Source organism: Salmo trutta, chromosome 33 (genome assembly GCF_901001165.1).
Source record: "Salmo trutta chromosome 33, fSalTru1.1, whole genome shotgun sequence".
In the NCBI taxonomy this organism is placed as follows: domain Eukaryota; kingdom Metazoa; phylum Chordata; class Actinopteri; order Salmoniformes; family Salmonidae; genus Salmo; species Salmo trutta.
Window position 1 is genome coordinate 22,097,039 of NC_042989.1, and position 12,500 is coordinate 22,109,538.

Here is a 12,500-nt window from a genome sequence, read left to right on the forward strand (position 1 = left end):
CATTTTAGAGTGGCCTTTTATTGTCCCCAGCACAAGGTGCACCTGTGTAATGATCATGCTGTTTAATCAGCTTCTTGATATGCCACACCTGTCAGGTTGATGGATTATCTTGGCAAATGAGAAATGCTCACTAACAGGGATGTCAACAAATTTGTGAACAGAATTTGAGAGAAATCAGATTTTGTGCATATGGAAAATTTCTGGGATCTTGTATTTCAGCTCATGAAACATGGAACGAACACTTGACATGATGCGTTCATATTTGTGTTCAGTATAAATGTGGCGATATCACTCATGCATCATCAATTTTGTCTGTTGCTCTCTTCTCTCTTTTCAAGTCAGACCTGACCACAGGCGTAACCACAATGAGACATGATGTGTATAGTCACACCATCACACACACAGGCACGCACACACATGCAGGCATGCTTGTATGTACACACACACACACACACTAAAACACTAGACCCTGCTACAGTGACACAAACAAAATGTGCTTCCCTTTGACTTGCCTTCTGCTCTCACCAAATTCCCAGAAGAAATACATCAACTTGACATCCAGGTAAAGCTAGTTGTTTTGGAAACATAAAGTACATCAAACAGTGAAATGGGGTAACTCAGTAAGACGTTGTTCCGTATGCAGAACCCTCTGGCTTTGTGATAGAAATGAGGTCGATACATTGAAATATGTGTATGAGCCCGGTACAGAAGTCTGTCTGAATGAGATAGTCCAGGCAGACAACAATGATAAGATGGCAAGTCATGAGTTGGTTTCATAACCCACAGCATGGCCCCGTCCTCTTACACACTCTGTTTCATTCAGAGGCAGGGAGTGAGGGCAACACAGGATATCCTGTTCAGCCTCTTTAACTTGCTGGGTCACTCTCTCTCTTTCCTCTCTACATGGCATCAACGTGGATAGCTTGAAGCCAAATAGTAAAGCCGTTGTTATGGAATGCACTCTTACTAAAAGGGATAGAAACAGAAAGAGACCAGGGTAAGAGAGATAGATCAAAAAAAGTGAGTGAGTTAAAAATCATATTACAGAGCAGTGTGTTATGCTCACTGGCTGCAATTTGTGTACTGGCCCTTTAATAAGTGGGGTGAAGCAGTCCCCTTGGGGCTGAGGCTGGGATTAGCTGGAGCTGGGGCTGGGTTAACGGTTGCATGGGACTGGGTTCAGGGCTGCATGGGGCTGGGTTCAGGGCTGCATGGGGCTGGGGCTGGGTTCAGGGCTGCATGGGGCTGGGGCTGGGTTCAGGGCTGCATTGGGCTGGGGTTGGGTTCAGGACTGAATTGGCCTGGGTTCAGATTTGCATGGGGCTGGGTTCTGGACTGCATGGGGCTGGGTTCTGGACTGCATGGGGCTGGGTTCGGGACTGCATGGGGCTGGGTTCGGGACTGCATGGGGCTGGGTTCGGAACTGCATGGAGCTGGGTTCGGGACTGCATGGGGCTGGGTTCTGGACTGCATGGGGCTGGGTTCGGGACTGCATGGGGCTGGGTTCGGGACTGCATGGAGCTGGGTTCGGAACTGCATGGAGCTGGGTTCGGGACTGCATGGGGCTGGGTTCTGGACTGCATGGGGCTGGGTTCGGGACTGCATGGGGCTGGGTTCGGGACTGCATGGGGCTGGGTTCGGAACTGCATGGAGCTGGGTTCGGGACTGCATGGGGCTGGGTTCTGGACTGCATGGAGCTGGGTTCGGGACTGCATGGAGCTGGGTTCGGGACTGCATGGGGCTGGGTTCTGGACTGCATGGGGCTGGGTTCGGGACTGCATGGGGCTGGGTTCGGGACTGCATGGGGCTGGGTTCGGAACTGCATGGAGCTGGGTTCGGGACTGCATGGGGCTGGGTTCTGGACTGCATGGGGCTGGGTTCAGCACTGCATGTGGCTGGGGCTGGGTTCAGGGCTGCATGTGGCTGAGGCTGGGTTCAGGGCTGCATGGGGCTGAGGCTGGGTTCAGGGCTGCATGTGGCTGAGGCTGGGTTCAGAACTGCATGGGGCTGGGTTCAGAGCTGCATGGGGCTGGGGCTGGGGCTGGGTTCAGGGCTGCATGTTGCTGAGGCTGGGTTCAGGGCTGATTGGGCTCAGTTCAGGGCTGCATGGGACTGGGGCTGGGTTCAGGGCTCGCATGGGGCTGGGGCTTTGTTTAAAACTCCACGAGGTTAAATCTGCAGCAAGACGCTGACATCAGCAGAAGCAGGGCTCAGGGTCACATGGGGTTGAGGCTGCCACTCACCCACTGTGAAATGAAAACAGCCTGGGCTGAGCAGCCTGTGAAATGAAAACGGCCTGGGCTGAGCAGCCTGTGAAATGAAAACAGCCTGGGCTGAGCAGCCTGTGAAATGAAAACAGCCTGGGCTGAGCAGCCTGTGAAATGAAGACAGCCTGGGTTAGGCAGCCTGTGAAATGAAAACAGCCTGGGCTGAGCAGCCTGTGAAATGAAAACAGCCTGGGCTGAGCAGCCTGTGAAATGAAAACAGCCTGGGTTGGGGAGCCTGTGAAATGAAAACAGCCTGGGCTGAGCAGCCTGTGAAATGAAAACAGCCTGGGCTGAGCAGCCTGTGAAATGAAAACAGCCTGGGTTGGGCAGCCTGTGAAATGAAAACAGCTTGGGTTGGGCAGCCTGTGAAATGAAAACAGCCTGGGCTGAGCAGCCTGTGAAATGAAAACAGCCTGGGCTGAGCAGCCTGTGAAATGAAAACAGCCTGGGTTGGGCAGCCTGTGAAATGAAAACAGCCTGGGCTGAGCAGCCTGTGCACGGTCAGAAGGAAGGAGGGAGCGAGACAAAAAGGAGAAAAAAGATCTTCAACAGATGCCAGTTTCTTCCATGTTGACTACGGTTTACAGTTGAATTAAATATGTGCGTACATAAATCTATTCAACTGTTATACTCTACTAAACCACAACACCAGAAGTGATGTAACTAGTTGTAGTGGTTGTTTTGAACAGCATCAGTATTTTTTTTACCAAGTACAATATGCTAAACGACAGGCACTTTTCTTGTGTTGAAAGTAATATGTTTTTCCTTTGCTTGACTGGTAAGTGTCAGAGTTCAGTGAGCTATTGCCAGGCAGGATGTCCTGTGTTCCTGCCATGGTGACAATTCCTATCAACCGGCTTACTGACACACATCTGTAACACTGAGCTACAGTTAGATATCCATAACTCCCAGGTGCTGTTATGAAACGGACATTGGACGTTAACCTCTGAGAGAACAGGCTCCTACAGTATGGAAAGAAGCATGGAGGACTGTGATTGGATCTTCCATTTATGGGTGATTTGTGAGGTTTTATTTGTGCTTCCCATGACTGTGTATCTATTTTATTGTTGTACGTATATATATATATGTACATTGCTCAAAAAAACAAAGGGAACACTTAAACAACACAATGTAATTCCAAGTCAATCACACTTCTGTGAAATCAAACTGTCCACTTAGGAAGCAACACTGATTGACAATAAATTTCACATGCTGTTGTGCAAATGGAATAGACAACAGGTGGAAATTATAGGCAATTAGCAAGACACCCCCAGTAAAGGAGTGGTTCTGCAGGTGGGGACCACAGACCACTTCTCAGTTCCTATGCTTCCTGGCTTATGTTTTGGTCATTTTTGAATGCTGGCGGTGCTTTCACTCTAGTGGTAGCATGAGACGGAGTCTACAACCCACACAAGTGGCTCAGGTAGTGCAGCTCATCCAGGATGGCACATCAATGCGAGCTGTGGCAAGAAGGTTTGCTGTGTCTGTCAGCGTAGTGTCCAGAGCATGGAGGCGCTACCAGGAGACAGGTTAGTACATCAGGAGACGTGGAGGAGGCCGTAGGAGGGCAACAACCCAGCAGCAGGACCGCTACCTCCGCCTTTGTGCAAGGAGGAGCAGGAGGAGCACTGCCAGAGCCCTGCAAAATGACCTCCAGCAGGCCACAAATGTGCATGTGTCTGCTCAAACGGTCAGAAACAGACTCCATGAGGGTGGTATGAGGGCCCGACGTCCACAGGTGGGGGTTGTGCTTACAGCCCAACACCGTGAAGGACGTTTGGCATTTGCCAGAGAACACCAAGATTGGCAAATTCGCCACTGGCGCCCTGTGCTCTTCACAGATGAAAGCAGGTTCACACTGAGCACGTGACAGACGTGACAGAGTCTGGAGACGCCGTGGAGAACGTTCTGCTGCCTGTAACATCCTCCAGCATGACCGGTTTGGCGGTGGGTCAGTCATGGTGTGGGGTGGCATTTCTTTGGGGGGCCGCACAGCCCTCCATGTGCTCGCCAGAGGTAGCCTGACTGCCATTAGGTACCGAGATGAGATCCTCAGACCCCTTGTGAGACCATATGCTGGTGTGGTTGGCCCTGGGTTCCTCCTAATGCAAGACAATGCTAGACCTCATGTGGCTGGAGTGTGTCAGCAGTTCCTGCAAGAGGAAGGCATTGATGCTATGGACTGGCCCGCCCGTTCCCCAGACCTGAATCCAATTGAGCACATCTGGGACATCATGTCTCGCTCCATCCACCAACGCCACGTTGCACCACAGACTGTCCAGGAGTTGGCGGATGCTTTAGTCCAGGTCTGGGAGGAGATCCCTCAGGAGACCATCCGCCACCTCATCAGGAGCATGCCCAGGCGTTGTAGGGAGGTCATACAGGCACGTGGAGGCCACACACACTACTGAGCCTCATTTTGACTTGTTTTAAGGACATTACATCAAAGTTGGATCAGCCTGTAGTGTGGTTTTCCACTTTAATTTTGAGTGTGACTCCAAATCCAGACCTCCATGGGTTGATAAATTGGATTTCCATTGATTATTTTTGTGTGATTTTGTTGTCAGCACATTCAACTATGTAAATAAAAAAGTATTTAATAAGATTATTTCTTTCATTCAGATCTAGGATGTGTTGTTTAAGTGTTCCCTTTATTTTTTTGAGCAGTATATATATATTGTTTGGGTATAATGTGTATATTTATGTTGCATACAGTGCCTTCAGAAAGTAGTCACATTACCCCATAATGACAAAACGAAAAAACAGGTTTCTAGACATTTTTGCATATTTATAAAAAATACAAAACAGAAATAGCTTACTAACAAAAGTATTCAGACCCTTTGCTATGAGATTCTAAATTGAGCTCAGGTGCATCTTGTTTCCAATGATCATCCTTGAGATGTTTCGACAACTTGATTGGAGATCACCTGTGGCAAATTAAATTGATTGGACATGATTTGGAAAGGCACACACCTGTCTATATAAGATCCCAGAGTTGACAGTGCACGTCAGAGCAAAAACCAAGCCATGAGGTCGATGGAATTGTCCGTAGAGCTCAGAGACAGAATTGTGTCGAGGCTCAGATCTGGGGAAGGGTACCAGACGGAAGCCACTCCTCAGTTAAAGGCACATGACAGCCCACTTGGAGTTTTCCAGAAAGCACCTAAAGACTCTCAGACCATGAGAAACAAGATTCTCTGGTCTGATGAAACCAAGATGGAACTCTTTGGCCTGAACACCAAGCGTCACATCTGGAGGAAACCTGGCACCATCCCTACGGTGAAGCATGGTGGTGGCAGCATCATGCTGTGGAGATGTTTTTCAGCAACAGGGACTGGGAGACTAGTCAGGATCGAGGGAAGATGAACGGAGCAAAGTACAGAGAGATCATTGATGAAAACCTGCTCCAGAGCGCTCCGGTCCTCAGACTAGGGCAAAGGTTCACCTTCCAACAGGACAACGACCCTAAGCACACAGCCAAGACAATGCAGGAGTCTCTGAATGTCCCTGAGTGGCCCAGCTAGAGCCCGGACTTGAACCCGATTGAACATGTCAGGAGAGACCTGAAAATAGTTGTGCAGCAACGCTCCCCATCCAACCTGACAGAGCTTGAGAGGGTCGGCAGAGAAGAATGGGAGAAACTCCCCAAATACAGGTGTGCCAAGCTTGTAGCGTCATACCCAAGAAGAATCAATGCAGTAATCGCTGCCAAAGGTGCTTCAACAAAGTACTGAGTAAAGGGTCTGAATACTTATGTAAATGTAATATTTCAGTTATAAATCTGTTTTAAATTAGCAAACATGTCTTTGTCATTATGGGTTATTGTATGTAGATTGATGAGGAAAAAAACAATTAATCCATTTTAGAATAAGGCTGGAAGGTAAGAAAATGTGGAAAAAGTGAAGGGTTCTGAATACTTACTTTCCAAAGGCACTGTATACTGGTCTCAATATGTCTTCCCTGTTAAAATAAATAAAATAAAATAAAAATTATATAAAATAAATAAAAATTAATCCAAGATGACTGCTGCATATTATTCATCTTCAGGTGAAGTTAAAGCACTCTGTAAGTAAGCCATCTTTTCTGACGTGTATAGCAGAAGACCCCAGGTATGATAGAGCTGTAATCTACAATGACGAGACTGTGGGTTTTCAGAGCTGCACACTGTGCACAGCATGTCATTTTCAGGTCACTTCTTCGAGCTCTACAGTAAAAGCTGAAGTATGACATGTAGTTGTGCCACAGAGTTTACCCTATCATTATGAGAGACCCTGTTGTTGTGTAGAGAAGATAACCATAACTCCTAGACAGTCATGAGGCTGGTAATCTGGGTCACTGGTCAGTGAAGACACTCACAGCAGTCAGTCACACAGTGAGAGAGTTCCTACAGAGCAGACCAGAGTACCACCCTGTTCTACTTTTACCACTGTGACCTGCATTCTGCCCTTTGAACTTTCTGCCCTGGCATCCACACAAGTGGCTGACTTTATGACCTGTCTCAAATGTGATAATACTCCCATGTCACTGAATGCAAAGTCTCTGCATACTATATCCCAAGCATGGGTTGAATGCACCAAGCATTCTTCGCATATGAGTGGAACTCAAGCCTTGCACATTTACTGCATTGTGGTGGAATTAGAATTCTATGGAACAGGAATGGTATGCAGCGCATACTCATTGACTACATACTACACACATGCAGTTGAGTACTGTACACATAGCAGATCAGATGCGAAGGCCTAGAAGGGTGAAATGGTGTTGATGGCAAAAGAAAAACAGGCAGACAGACAGACAGACAGACAGACAGACAGACAGACAGACAGACAGACAGACAGACAGACAGACAGACAGACAGACAGACCACTGAGCCCCAGGAAACCCGAGAGAACAATGAGAGAGGCCTCAATAATCCATTTAGTGGAACTGCAATAACAAGCCAATGCACTATTTTTAGAGCAGTAGCTGTATAGGAAAACAGGATATCGCAAAGTTTGTTTTGTGTGTGAGTGTGTGTGTTTGTGTGTGTGTTTTATTTAATAATTTACCGGTATCACACATATAACTGTGTACAGACAGTGGTTGTCTGGAGAGTGGGATGTGTGATATTATCTGTGGCAAATACAAGCCTATGGTTAACTTCATGGTACCATAGAAGATGAGCTATGTGAAAATCACACCATCCGTTTGTGTGTGTGTGGAGGGGGTGGTTTTTTGGGGGAACGTGTCATCAGAACATGAGGTTGGGTTTGTGGTCACACATGACCCCCCTCTAGTTTCTGTCACACTTCACATCACAAACAAAGGCCCATATCAAGCTATTCACTGATAAACACTCATACTCTCACTCCCTCTGTTCCTGACCCATCTCTTCACTCCATCTCTTCTCTCTCTCTCTCTCTCTCTCTCTCTCTCTCTCTCTCTCTCTCTCTCTTTCTCTCTCTCTCTCTCTCCCTCCATCTCTGTCTTTCTCATCTCTCTCGCTCTCTCTCACTCTCTCTCTCTCTTTGACGATGAGAGAGTTGTTATTATTGGCCCATGGCCCACTCTTAACTCCCAGTATTCCCTATCTGATTGTTTTTGCTGCTCTGGGTTTTGGTCTTACCGCTGCAGATCATGTTACTGCTCATGTTCCAGAGAGAGTCCCTCCTGAGAGCTGGAGATTGGGAGAGAACTGCAGCTGGTAGCCTGAGCTATAATACTTTGGTTTTATATTGTATATTTCTGATCACTGACCTGTACATACAGTACAGTATAACACAATAGCAGCCCAAAAAATATTGGAACAGCAGAGTGCAAGTGCTATACAACTGGCCTCTACCCAAACCAACACAAACTCTCATCGTCAAACTTACACACACACACACACACACACACACACACACACACACACACACACACACACACACACACACACACACACACACACACACACACACACACACACACACACACACACACACACACACACACACACACACACACACACACACACCTGTCCCACATGTGTGTTTATTTTTAGCGGACAGCACAGCAGCTGGTTGCCATTACTCATATCAGTATGTGTGCTCTCTCTCTCTCTCTCTCTCTCTCTCTCTCTCTCTCTCTCTCTCTCTCTCTCTCTCTTTCTCTCTCTCTCTCTCTCTCTCTCTCTCTCTCTCTCTCTCTCTTTCTCTCTCTCTCCCTGTTGGGTCCATTGTTATTGTTTCATAGCCACAGACTCCTGATTCACTGTGTGACTGACTGGGCTGGGGATATTTTCACCATACAGAGGTCAGGAACTCTGAGACTCTTCCCAATGTCAATATCATCTACTACTATTATCCTACTGTTGGGCTGAACAGTTATTCATTTATTTCCTACTGTAGTTGTGAGTGAAACTAATACTGTGTTTGTTTTCATGAATTATTTATAGCCTATATCACAAAAGCCCTTTTTGTTTACACATGTCGCATCACTGGTGATTGTGTCTGCTGCTGGGGGCTTGGGAAAGGGATGATTTACCAGCCAGCAACACTCACAACATTCATAACCTCTTTATACAACCTTCAAACCCGTCAGCTTATCTCCTCCTCACTAAAGGATCAAGGAGCATCATGGCTTACTATGAAACTTAATGCTGCATGTAGCTGTGAAAACATGTTTGAAGATATTGAGTCTCTAATTGAAGCTTATAGCATGTTAGAGATCAAGTCGAGGTCAGCCGGTCCCAGCGGCAGCAGGCAGCACGGCAGCAGGCAGCACTGCAGCACTGCAGCAGGCCCTTATTACCTTTAATTAGCAAGGCATTAATGGCTTCCCTCTGGCAAGTGGCATCAACATCCAGTTTGTGTTTTATACAGGGTCATTATCCCAATCGCGTGATTACCTCAGACTCAAGGGGGCGCCGCTCCCTCCCTCCCTGCCTCCCTCCCTCCCTCCCTCTACCAGTAATGAGGGGCTGAATCAGTGGAGGAGACATCAGCTTGTTTAGTTTAACTGTTCAGATGAGCCTCAGAATTACCACTACAGTAATTATTGAGGAAAAAACAAGCAGGACTGCCAACATCCGTACAGTAAGTGGACAAAAAGTACTGTAGTTAAAATGAAGTAAAGGATATGCACGCGGTGAAGCTATTTCAGTCCTTGTAGATGGTAAGTTATTATAACATATCGCCAAAAAGGAGCTCAACCAGACAGTTCCCATGCGAGAGAGTGGTGCTTATTTAAATCTCACTCCATTAATCCAAAGCACTTAATTCACCCCATGGCAAATTACAGTCTGTTTACCAGGTAAAATGGCCACTTTACTAACTGACATGACAGTCCATGTAGCTGTGTGGAGGGTTTTAAGATTGTTATCGAGTAAGTAATGTGTGTCCCCTCTCCTGAGGCCCTCAGGGTTCTGTGGGGGCTTCCAGAGCCAGGGCTGGGGGTTGTGTGTTTAAGATGTGCTGCAGGATGACTGCTCTGTGTAGGGGATTCCCAAGCATGCTCTACTCTGGGGTTGTAAAAGGTCATGTCATTAACCCTTTACTGATAGACGTCAGAGGTTTAACCCTGAGACATCAGAGTACCAAACAGCCACCCTATCCATAACACATGCTTACCAACAGGGCTGAGTGTAACAGTGTAAACACATCATATTTATGTAGATTATCTGTCAATATTCTGAATGAATCCATCAAATCCATAGCACATACTGTATTTGTGCAGCCAAGATGACTCTTTACTACAGCTGTATCAGCAGTGATGCTGATGTGTATTCAGTGGTGATCCACTTCAAGTCAAACACAAGCACCCTTGTCCTAGCAACAACACTAACAACACTCCAGTCTGGAGAGTGTATAGCATGGGCCACACCATTGTAGTGCTCTGAAACCACATGGGCCTGATTGAGAGCGTGAGGTTTCAGGGTGTGAGAACCACGTGAGTGGAGCTGTTGGAGGACAAAAACAGAGAACGAGAGAGAAAGAGATAGAGAGAGTTCCTTGTTTCTCAGTCTCAGAGACCCAGCTGCTACAGTACATGCAGCTTTCATTATTCAAATGCTGCAGCAGGATATTGAATTAATACTCCTACAAACCAAGAGACTAAGAGAGAGAGTTATTACTGGCTGGCCATGCTGCCGGCCTTCTCTTGTCTACAATAACATGGAACTGCCTGTGTCGGGCCATTCTAATGATTTTTTAAGTCAACAGAGTGACATCAATTATATATGGTGTAGTGATTCTCACAGCAGACTTGTATAACCGAGTTAAGTTATTTAGCGTGAGAGAGAAAAGTGGAGGATGAGACAGGATGAGATGGTAATGCATGATAACATTCTATGCATGATAACGTTCTAAGGCAGCCCTTTATATTTACGAGAGAGAGAAAGAGAGAGAGAGAGAGAGAGAGAGAGAGAGAGAGAGGGTCATGGTGGATCTTTAAAGCAGCGTAATAATAAGTTCCCTTTTCTCTGGGGAAAGTGACTAGTTTGCAATTTTTTTCACAAAGGAAGCACATATAATTCAAAGACTTCTCCTTCTGTATACAAATAACCTATTTACTGACTAGAAAAATGAGCTTTTCCATCATTGCTTGGCTGATGAACTTTGAGGTCAGCCAGAATGGAGGGGGCATTGGAACTGGGGGGGGGGTTTCATTCTTGTCCTCCACTTGTGACTGACTGTTCTTAGGGGTGCTTGAGAGCAGGGGAAGCCCTCGCCAACCCCTTAACATCATCACCTCTCCCAGGGAAAAACTGAGCTGTGCTGAACTGGGAGGACAACATCCAGACTCTCCCGATCACTGTCAATAAAGAATCTCATTTTCTTGGTAAGTGTTTAAAGTCACAACCTATCTAATCACAATCTTATTGTGCCTTTGTGCCAGGTTTAGTTGTAGACAGAGAGAGAGAGAGAGAGAGAGAGAGAGAGAGAGAGAGAGAGAGAGAGAGAGAGAGAGAGAGAGAGCGAGAGAGAGACAGACACAGAGACAAGAGACAGATGCAACTTTGAGCGATAACGCACTCTCAGTGACTATACAGTGGGAAGAAAAAGTATGTGAACCCTTTAGAATTACCTGGATTTCTGCATAAATTGGTCATAACATTTTATCTGATCTTCATCTAAGTCACAACAATAGACAAACAGTCTGCTTAAACTACTAACACACAAACAATCATCATTTTTCATGTCTTTATTGAACAAACCGTGTAAACATTCACAGTGCAGGTTGGAAAAAGTATGTGAACCCTTGGATTTAATAACAGGCATGACCCTCCTTTGGCAGCAATAACCTCAACCAAATGTTTTCTGTATTTCAGATCAGACCTGCACAATGGTCAGGAGGAATTTTGGACCATTCCTCTTTACAAAACTGTCCCAGTTCCACAATATTCTTGGGATGTCTGGTGGGAACCGCTCTCTTGAGGTCATGCCACAGCATCTCAATCAGGTTGAGGTCAGGACTCTGACTGGGCCACTCCAGAAGGCGTATTTTCTTCTGTTGAAGCCATTCTGTTGTTGATTTACTTCTGTCTTTTGGGTCGTTGTCCTGTTGCATCACCAAACTTCTGTTGTGCTTCAATTTGGGGACAGATAGCCTTACATTCTCCTGCAAAATGTCTTGATAAACTTGGGAATTGATTTTTCCGTCGATGATAGCAAGTTGTCCAGGCCCTGAGGCAGCAAAGCAGCCCCGAACCATGATGCTCCCTCCACCATACTTTACAGTTGGGATGAGGTTTTGATGTTGGTGTGCTGTGCCTTTTTTTCTCCACACAGTGTTGTGTGTTCCTTCCAAACAACACAACTTTAGCTTAATCTGTCCACCGAATATTTTCCCAGTAGCGCTGTGGAACATCCAGGTGCTCTTTAGCGAACTTAAGACGTGCAGCAATGTTTTTTTGGACAGCAGTGGCTTTTTCCATGGTGTCCTCCCATGAACACCATTCTTGTTTAGTGTTTTACGTACTGTAGACTCGTCAACAGAGATGTTAGCATCTTTTTAGCTGACACTAGGAATCTTCTTAACCTCATTGAGCATTCTGCGCTGTGCTCTTGCAGTCATCTTTGCTGGATGGCCACTCCTAGGCAGAGTAGCAACAGTCCTGAAATTTCTCCATTTAGAGACCATTTGACTTACCGTGGACTGACTTTTCGAGATACTTTTGTAACCCTTTCCAGCTTTATGCAAGGCAACAATTCTTAATCTTAGGTCTTCTGAGATTTTATTTTGTTCGAGGCATGGTTCACATCAGGCAAAGCTTCT